Below are 10,772 nucleotides of genomic sequence, written 5' to 3' on the forward strand. Positions count from 1 at the left end.
CAGTGGCAATTCAAGGAATCTTCTCCTCCAGTCCCTGGTCCTGCACTCTGATCCAATCTTTCATCCACAGTTAAGGAGATGCCAGATTCATTTTCTCACCAACTTGAAAGACATGGAGGGGGCACAACCTGGGAGGAAGAACCTCAGTAGCTAAAACCTGAGAGCACTGAGCAGTCACAGTGTCCTCCCTGCTGCTGTGAATTCCAGGGGACTGGATTCCACCATCACATTCCCTCAGTACTTGGGGAAAGAAGAGTGACAGCTGCCTGTCACCAGTGACCATTCCTTCCATGGAGATGTCCAAGCCTGACCTCAACTGTCCTTTCTTTCTTCCTGCCTTGGGTGATGAGGGCAGAGCCAGGGGCTGGAGAATAGAGTGTTAATTACACCTGTGCCCTGCCCTGGGATGTGCCCTGCCCTGGATGTGGAACTTTAAGGACTTTGGGGCTGAAAGTCACCTTTATAAGGAGGATGCTTGTCTCCAAATTCTTAGCTTTTAGCCCGAAATTCAAAGAATAGAATCAAGGTCATGTGTTTTTCATGAGAGGTGAGCTGGCTAAGACTCTTGTATGAGTAGGTGAGAAAGGCAGTAGGATTGTTTTTTACGTTTTTTACCTGGGAGTCATTTCTGTACAAGATCTCAATCTGATAACTTGAAAACTGCATGCCCCTGCTGTGGGAATCAGTGTGGGGCAAACAGGAAACATATAACGGGCACTTAGGCTAGTTACAGTTATGCCACCAAGAGCCAGAGCCCCAGAGATCCCTGACTCTGTGGGAAGTCAGAGTTAATGCAACATGTAGATGTCTCCATTTGTGAATCTTCTACCAGGATCTCTGACTTTCATATAAGTGGCTTTCTCTTCCAAAGTTTTAATTGTAAGTTGTTTCTTTAATGTATGGAGAATATATTGCTACAGAGGCAATACTAGACATGATGGCTTGGTTTTCAGTCTAAATTCACAGAGCCTCAGTTGATGTGTTTAGAATTAGAAGTGAAAAATAATAATTGTATTCATATACAGGATGCTTCTGAGAATCTTTTAGATTGTTAGGTTCAAAAATCCGGGGAAAGGCAGCAGATGATGAGCAGCTGCCCTGAGATGTGAGCTGACAGGTGGCTGGGTATAGTGGGTGTCCCCAGCAGGCAGTTCAGCCCAGACGTCTGTGTTTGTGAGCAGCACAGTGAGGGATTGAGCCATGAGGCCTCTGCATCCATAGCCTGCTGTGCCTGGGAACCTACCGTGGTAGATCGAAACTGCACACCAAGCTAAAGGGGCCTTGGGTGCCTCTAGACACGTGGGGGTCCACCTAACAATTGCATAATATATTTCAAAACATAGTTTTGGGGGTGGGAATCTTCCTTTCCCCTTACTTTACAAATTGAAATTGTCTACTTTTTGTTGATGCCATTTCTCTTTTCTATTTTTAGGCACGAAATCTCAGATACGGTAAGTTTTATCAGTGAGTAATTTCCATATTTGTTGATCCTTTCTCTAAGTAGAAAATGCTTCTTAAAATATTTTTTATTGTTATGGCTAGTCACATTAATTCCATGGTTAACACCATGGGAGTCTCATCTAAATGAAGTTTTTAGGTAAAGTAATAAATTGCTAGCTTCTTAAAATTTGGGTGTCTTTTTTTTTGGTGCTTATAAAGCAAAATATATGAATGTGTAAATAACTCTCTATTAGGAAGAATTATTGTGTAAAGGGAGCTTTTCCTGATTGTCCCTGATGTTTCTTTAAGTGTTAGAAGCATTGTGTTGTTTTTTTCTGTTCTGTGTGAACACACATGGAGACTTCACATGGTCACTGAGAAACACTCCATCCCACAAGCATTTATTAAGCAACTAGTATACATCACGCCTTAGGAAGAAAGTACAACCCCAGACCCCAAATTTAATATATTAAATCTTTTTTTTCTCACTTTGGTATTGAAACTCTAGTGCTTTAATTGAGAAATATTGCAGAATGTTGAGAAGAGTTGAGGACACATGGAAATGCATTGCCCATCTGGCAGCACTGATGATGGCCAGAGATTTCAGATTTACTAGTTTAGTGGCTTGCTTTGGAATTTTAGAGAGGTGAGGGTAGGAAAAAACAACTGTGGAGATGAGACTTGGTGAGGTACTCAGTGCCCAGCTGGAAAATGCAGCAGCTATTAAAATGCTGCTTGTGAGGGCTGGGGATGCAGCTCAGTTGGTAGAGTGCTTGCCTCCTATGCACAAGGCCCTGGGTTCAATCCCCAGCACCACAAACAAACAAACAAACAAACAAAAATGCTGCAAATGAAGCCAGATGATTCCTGAAGAAGCTGGTGCTTGCTCAACCACCCTACCAGCCACCAGTCATCACTGAGAAAATCTTAGCTTTCAGGGGGCTGTAGCTCAGAGTGCAGCAGAGAAGCCGGGGAAACATGGCTCCAAGGCCAGATCCGGAAGCTGTATATAAGGCACACTAGGAGCAGGGCCTCATGCTGAGCTCTGTGGGATGTCACCAGAGACACTTATGCAGTGTGTGCATCTCACATCTTGTGGGGATCACCCTGCCCGGAGTGCAGACCCAGAGGTGGGTGAGTCTGAGGCAAAAACACCAGTCTGGAGACATTTGGAGTTATGAGGTTAAAGCTCAGGGTGCCCCATTAGAGAAACCACAGTGAGGCTGGGTTCATGAGGTGACAAGAGGTAGGATCAACCGAATGTGGTGCGTAATTGGCAGAGAGACACAGAAAGAGAGAGCCAGAAGAGTCAAAGGGGCTGCCTGAGTCCGACCTGGGAACTACTGAGGGTGGTGTTTACCGCTGAGACATGAACATAAGAGAAGGAGCAATTTGGGACGTGAAGATCTCAAGCTCTGGTTTGTACATGCTGAGCTTCAGGTGTCTGAGGGTCATCCACAGTGTGTTGGGTCTCTCCAGTACAAAGGGCAGGAGAATGGATTTGGGGGTTCTCTCATTTCAGGAGGTGACGGCCATCACAGGATGGTGCATAGGAACCCAGGGACAGTGGGAGCGTGGGAAAGGGAGAGGACCTGGGAGAGGGTGGAAGCCAGAGGAGCCTCAGTATCTAAGTCAGCTAAGGAAGGAGGAGAAGGAGACGGGCCCAAGCAAGGGGAGGGAGACTCGGGGGCCACAAATCTAGGGAAGAAGGAAGTGGAAATAGTCTCCATGTGGCTGGGAGAAGAGCAAGGTTCCAGGGGCTCTAACATGGCATCCCTGGGAGAGCGTTCCCAGTGCAGACACAAGATGAAGTCAGAGGGCAAAGGGCTGAGGAGTCATGGGGATGAGGAGGGGAGTGGAGCATGTGTTTATGTATTTAAAGTCGGGCTCTGAAGGAGGGTTGTGGGGTAAGTGAATGGGGACATAGACCAGGGGCTTCCTTCTATTTTGGCATTGTGGTGTCTCCTACATGAAAGATGCAGTTTTCCCTCTGGTGCACCTGGAAGTATTTCTTTGTGATTAGAAACTTTTTCTGCTCCCATTTTGCCCCATACTCATCACTGTTCTTTTGTGTGTGTGTGTGTGTGTGTGTGTGTGTGTGTGTGTGTGTGTGCGCGCTTTTTTCTTTTGGATTGGTGCTGGTGCTTTACCCAGGCTACATCCCAGCATCTCACTAAGGTGCTGAGGCTGACCTTGAATTTGCTGTCCTTCTGCCTCAGCCTCCTCAGTCACTGGGATTACAGCCATGTGTCACTGTGCCCCGCAGCTCAGTCTTTTGCTGCCTTCTCTGTGGGGACTCTCAAGTCCATGGAGTAAAGGACGGCTCTGGAATGATACCTGACTTGCTCAATCCTGATTCTTTGTTTCCAGTTTCAATTCAGTGTCTTGCATGTCCACACCCACTTAAATACAGTAAAAGTTGACACATGTGTAACTACAGTCTCAGTTTTCTTGCAGATCAAACTTTGTCTCCTCTGTCCTCCATGTATCTGTGGGAGATACTCCTAAGGCAAATTCATACAATTGATGTTTGATGCTTTCCAACTGCAGTAAATCAAAGGGGCTCTGCTCAAGGGGCTCTCCACTGCACTGTAGCTCACCTGAGTAAGGGAGGCCATCCTATCCAGCCACCTGCAGCCTGCCCGCCTCCTCGACCATCTCCCTTCTCAGCTGGCCAACTTCCACACGCAGCATCTCAGCACCAGACAAAGGAGGGGACACGGTGATGGCCAGAGCTGTTTGGAAGTTGTGGGTGCCTCTGTCTCTTCCTGTGAGACCCATCCACATGTCTGAGTCCCAGCTTCTTTCTGAGCTCCATTGTTAACACACAAGAAGCTTCACTGAAATGTTGGCTGCAGGTGGCATCTCCTCAGCTCTGCAGGAGAGGGACTCCCTGACTCCTGCTGAATGTCCCTTCCCCTGCCCCAGGTCTCCTACCACCTCCTGCTTCAGCCCTTAGACTCCTGGCAGCACCCGCCCTCGCCCTCCTTCTTCACTAGCTCTCACCTTGGCCAGCCAGAGGCAGTCTCCCTTCCCTGGTGTCCCTCTACAAGGTCAGTCTGTACCGGGCAATTTTGGACTTAAGTATAATCTAAACTTCTAACCCAGTCTGTTTTTTAAATCGTAATATGTTCTGATTTCTTTCCAATAAAATTGGATGCTCCTTAAAGGCAGAGATTGTGCCAGATCTCCAGAAAGTCCAGTTGGTTGCTTGACCCTCAGTAGATGTGTGTCCAAAGAGAGAGCATCAGAAAGTGCACCATTAGGGCAAGTTGCAGCCAACCTCTCTCCATGGCATGCGATGAGACTTCTCCTGATCAGGGCTGGATTCTCAGGAGAGAACAGGCCCCATCAGAACCTAGTCAGAAATACCTCCTTGCCCCATGGCCAGACCAGCCTTCCTATGACTTTGTGCCTCTTAAGAGAAGCAGCTTTGGGTAAGGATTGCACTTTCCCTTCCAGAGTCATTTCAGGTTCTGCATTACAGCAAAGGCTAGTGCCAGAGGCTCTCCATCTTGCGCAGCTGCAAGGATGTGTCCTCCACATTCAGGTGGCTCCCGGGGCACCCTGAAGTTGTGCAGTGCACGACCTGCACAGACTCACTGCCTGCGCTGGCAGCCCTCACTCTGAGTGCGGTTCACTGGGACATCAGGGCCAAGGACCCCAGTGGAGACTGCTTTGGGGAGTAAGATGTGTGTGGTTTAGAAAGTTATCCTCAGGCTTCCATGTTTCCCCCAGTTCCTGCTCTCTGACAGCTGACGTGCCTCTTGGCTGCCTCTCTTCTCCCTCTTGACTTGGCCATTGTCCACAAGTGCCATGGAACAGACAGGAAGAAAATCTGCCATCACCAAGCAGCCCACAACCCATGGAGGGACAGGGAAACAGGAGTGGTCGCGAAACTCCACCTCCTTTGTCCGTGGTCCTGCTGATCTCCTGGGCTCCCAACATCTCCTGACACACGCAGCCTCCCTGGGGGCCCTGAACAGAGTGTGGCTGGACTGGGCTTCCTCTGCATCTGGGCACGAAGCTTGTCCCAGTGCAGTTCTGCTAGTGGTGTGTCCAGTGCTGATGGATTAGCAGTAGTCGTCACCAAGGTGATGATAACAGTGTGGTCATTTAACAACATGATTCTCTGAAACTGGTCTTAGTCGGCCTCCAAAGGCTTCAGGAGAAAGCTGCCTTTTCCTGAGAAGCCTTCAAGGGAGAGGTGAGAGCCCACAGTGTGGGAGGAACTAAGGAGTACAAGTGTGGAAGTGAGTTGTCTGTGTCAGAAAACTTAGCTTCTGTGAGGCCTGAGAAGGAAAGAAGAGAGAAAGAAAGAAATGTAGACATAGGTAAAAAGCACTGAAGGGTTGACTCAGACATTCAGAAATGAAAAACAAAACAGACTCTGGTTAAATGTGGGTCATGAAGATGTTTTAGGAAAGCCCCTCCTTTGCTGTTTTTCTTCAGTGTGAACTTACCTCTTTTATTGTTAATTTTTTTTAGTTGTGCATGAACCTTTATTTTTATTTATTTATATGCCTCCCACATGCTAGGCAAGCGCTGTACCACTGAGCAACAACTCCTTCCCCTCTTTTATTCTTAACAAAAGTATGAGTCAAGGATATGATCAAAATGCCCATGAACTCACAAAGATAAGTTAGAGACTGGAGTGGGAAAAGCTCCTGGTCTAAATGCTTTTACAAGTGTGGGTTTGAATCAATTCTGACCTCTCAAAAGAAAGCAAACTCAGTTTAGTTTTGTCAGTGCTACTTTGATCAAACCCTCATGCTGGGCTGGGGTCGTGGCTCAGTGGTGGAGTGCTTGCCTCACACATGTAAGACACTCGGTTCGATTCTCAGCACTGTATATAAATAAATGAATAAAATAAAGATCCATCGACAACTAAATATTTTTTTTAAATATTAAAAAAACACCCACATGCAGATTGGCAGTCCTGGGTCAGTGCTGAGGAGCCCAGTGCTGTCCGCTGGGCTCACTTGTGTGACTGTGCTGGCTATAAGCCAGGGCATCTTCAGGGCAAGCTCATACATTAATGCACCTTCATAGTGTCTTTTCCTTTGTTTCACCTAAACTTTTGTGGAAAAATTTGAAGATCTAGCCATGATCCTCACGACCATGAGATCACTCTAACTCTTCCCATTTGGGATCCTGGGTAAACTTGGTTCATGTCGAATACACATGCCCAGAAACACTGGCATCCACTACCTTAATGTGTCTGTCATTTTAACCTTTTACTATGTGCTTTATGACCTTGAGCTTGAAATAGAGCCCTTTATGATTCAAAGTAACTTTAAAATTAAAGGGAGCTTCCTGATAATTGCTTTTCTGCATCTGGAGTTTCCTCCTGCTGAGAATGGAAACTGAGAAGCCACCAGGGAACCCCGCAGGTGCCCAGGAAATGCATTGTGTCAAGTTTCTCATTGGCAGACCCACTGCATCTATGTATGGCCCTTTCCTGCCTCCTGTCCCCCTGTACTCCCCTTCTCTTATGCAAGATGCTCACACACCTGAGCCCCCCAGAGACTGAGGTTGGAGACAGACCCTCCCTATCTCAAGGCCGACTTTGAATATGCCTATTTTTCTTCACCAAAATTTGTGATGAATTTTAGTGGAGTCCAGTGGTGGAAACTTTGCTCCCAGTAATAGTTTTTGTTAAGCATCAGGGAGAAAGAGTCCCCACCCCTGGGCCCAGCAGTCTCCAGAGGAGACTAATGACACTTAGGAAGAAGGGGATGGACTGCTCATGGCTAGAGGAAAGTGCAGTGGGAATTTCCGGGGAATCCCAGGAGTTGCCTGGACATCTTCCATCCCAGTTACTCCCTTCTTTACCACTGCAGCATCAAAGGCCTGTACAGTTTTGTTGGTGAAAGAGGAAGGTTTCAGAAAACAGATGGGTTCCAGCCTGGAGAGCCACTGTAGGGTGCCCCTGAGAATTTGATCTGCACTATTAGGGCCTGAAATAAGCCCTTCACCCTCCACTGGGTAGCCATTTGGGGGCTACACCTGGGAGTGTGTATAAAATGCTGACAGCCAGATTCCCAGCTGTTTTGTCTTTTTGAGGAGAACCATGTGGTTTGATTTTGGTTTCATTTCTTGTTTTTCTCCATGATTAAAAAGGAGTTAGTATCCACTGTAACACTGCATGTCTGTACATCTAAGAGCACACTCTGATTCAGGCAGCTGTTTTGTTTGTTACTTGACAACTGACTTGAAAAAGACCAAAATGTGATGGCTGCAGCAACAGACTTATCTGCATAAATCTTCAGAGGAACATACCCCACTCCCCATTCTGGCCACTTGTCCAGGAGGAGCAAGTAGTTATGGCCTGGTCTCCCCAGTACCTTGAGCTGGCACACATACCCCTTGGTGTATAGGGCTTTCTTAGATGCAAAGAAGGAATCTCCAGCTCATAGTGAAACATTAGGAAGGACTTCCTAAAAGCAGCATATTTAACTGACCAACACTTTTGACATTTCATTAGCATGACTCTTTCTTCACTCATCAGAAAAGCCTCAAAAAAAAAAAAAAAAAAAAGCAAAACTTAATTAAAACATACCAGAGCAAACAGCCCAGGGTCCTCGAAATCTCTCTCCCTGAGATACCCAGGATAACTTTAGTATGAGCTCCTATTTTGTTTACTTTGCTTAATACACTTTTTGATTCTATGTACTTAAATTGCTTATTTTGTTTTACTTTCAAAAATGCCCTTATTAAAAAAGATTCATGTTAATGTAAAGACTCTGTTTGTCATTGCTTTAAAAATGAAATGAATGTTAATTAGCTTCCAATGAAAACTAATTGCAAGCCTGTTTTCATTTGATTTTAATGTTCCTTCTAAAAAATTCTCTGGAAACAAACATTAGTCCCTTTTTTAATGTAGAGTAGAAAATGAGTTTATGTGGTGTTGCTTGTAGAACAACTCAGAAACTTTCCATTTATGGTTTCTGTACAAACTACCTGTGTTTTACTTTTCTAATCAGTGAAGTTTTTCACTTCTTTCTTTTATAAAATGCCCCTCAAAGTGATTAAATGTCTCTTGTGCTCTGATGATATCCAGAGCCTAGTTTGCTGCAGTTAAATGTTGTAGAATCTTTTTCACTAGAAAAAAGGACTATGTCTTTTGGCAGTGAATGTAGCTCTGTGTTTCTAATTTGATTTCATATCTGTTTACTTCTTCAGGATTTGTATTACTTTTGAATGTCTTTTATTTTCTACCTAAAAACATAGGATAGTAATGTCTTTTAATGTTTTTATTTTTGTGCATTATAATTATACATAACGGTGGGACTCTTTGTTACATATTTGTAAATGTGCACAATATACCGATATAAATCGTTCAGTAGAATCCCCAGGTCTGCCCTGTAGCTTTTCCTCCTCTCTTCCCTGGGGCTTCTCTTCCACTTTACTGGACTCCTTTCAGTTTTCATTATAGCCCACCCCAGCTTCTTTCCCTTTTTCCTCTCTAGTTCCACATGTGAGAGAAACCCTACAAACCTTGACTTTCTGAGTTGAATTATTTTGCTTAACATAATGTTCTTAAGTTCTACCCATTCTCCTGCAAATGACATAATTTCATTTTTCTTAATGACTGAATAAAGCTCGTGTGTGTGTGTGTGTGTGTGTGTGTGTGTGTGTGTGTGTGTGGTGTGTGTGTGTGTGTGTGTATGTGTGTGTTTGCTTAGAACTGATTTAGCTATTCTGGGTCTTTTATTCTTCCAAATGAATTGAGGGTGGTGTTTGCTAGTTCTGTGAAGACTGTTATTGCTAGGTTGATGGGGATTGCATTGAATCTGTATATTGCTTTTGGTAATATGTCCATTTAGCAATGTTAATCCTGCCTATCCATAAACATGCGAAGTCTTTCCAACTTCTTGTGTCTTCTTCAATTTCTTTCCTCAATGTTCCATGGTTTTCATTGTAGAAGTCTTTCAGCCCCTTGGTTAGACTTATTTGTAGATATTTTATTTTATTGTTTTGAGGCTATTGTGAATGGGATTGTTTTCCTGGTTTCTTTCTCAGAAGATATCATATAGGTATATAGGAAAGCTATTTATTTTTGTATGTTGATTTTGTAACCTATTTTGATGAATTTATTTATTTTGCAGTATTTTGGTGGAGCTTTTTGGACCCTTCTAAGTATAGGATCATATCATCTGCAAACAGTGATGTTTGACATTTTCCTTTCCTATTTTTATCCTTTTTATTTCCTTCTCTTGCCTAACTGCTCTGGCTAGAATTTCTAGTGATATATAAATTGGAGTGGTGATAGTGGGCATCCTTGTCTTGGTCCAGATTTTAAAGGGAATGCTTTCGTTTTTTTCCCAGTTACTATGATGTTGGTTTTGGGTTTTTCATATATAGCTTTTATGATGCAGAGCTAGGTTCATCTATTCCTAGTTTTTCTTCAGTATTTTTACTGTGAATGGATGCTGAAATTTGTCAAAGGCTTTCTTTGCATATATTGAGATGACTAAGATTTTTTGGTCCTTAATTCTATTTATGTGATAAATTACATTTATTGATTTACATAGATTAAAACATCCTCACATCTCTGGGGTAAAACCAACTTTTACATGAAGTAAAATCTTAATATGTTGTTGAATATTATTTACTAATATTTTATTAAGGATTTTTGCATCTAAATTAATCAGGGATATTGGTTTGTAGTTTTCTTTCCTTGATATGTTATTATCTAGTTTGGGTATGAGTATGACACTAGCTTCATGGAATGAATTGGAAGTATTCCATTCCTTTCCATTTTGTGGAATAATTTGAGAAGCATTGGCCTTAGTGCTTCTTTATAGGTCTGGTAGAATTCAGCTGAGAATAAATCCTGTCCTGGGTTCTTATTTTTGGAATTTTATTTTATTACTGTGTATTTCATTGCTAGTTATCAACGTGTTTAATTTTTCTATGTCCTCTTGATTCAATTTTGGTAGATCATATGAGTCTAGAATTTTATCCATTTCTTCTATTTGTTGGGTATAATTTCTCAAAATGGTCCCTAATGATGCTCTAAAATTTCTGTGATGTCTGTGGTAATATTTCCTTTTTTATCTTTAATTTTATTAATTTGGGTCTTTCTCTTTTTCTTTTGGTTAGTTTGGCTAAAGCTTTATCAATCTTGTTTTTTTTTTCTTTTAAAAAAATCCTTTTTTATTTCATAGATTCTTTGTATTATTTTTATATTCTTTCTCTTATTAATTTTAGCTCTAATTGTAAGTATTTCCTTCCTTTTTACTGGTTTTGGATTTTTTTCCCTTGTTTTTCTAGGGACTTGTGATGCATCAGTAGATGGTTTTTTAAATTTATTTTTTAAATTTGGG

Source organism: Spermophilus citellus, assembly GCF_964194105.1.
Source record: "Spermophilus citellus genome assembly, chromosome: 6".
Classification (NCBI taxonomy): Eukaryota; Metazoa; Chordata; class Mammalia; order Rodentia; family Sciuridae; genus Spermophilus; species Spermophilus citellus.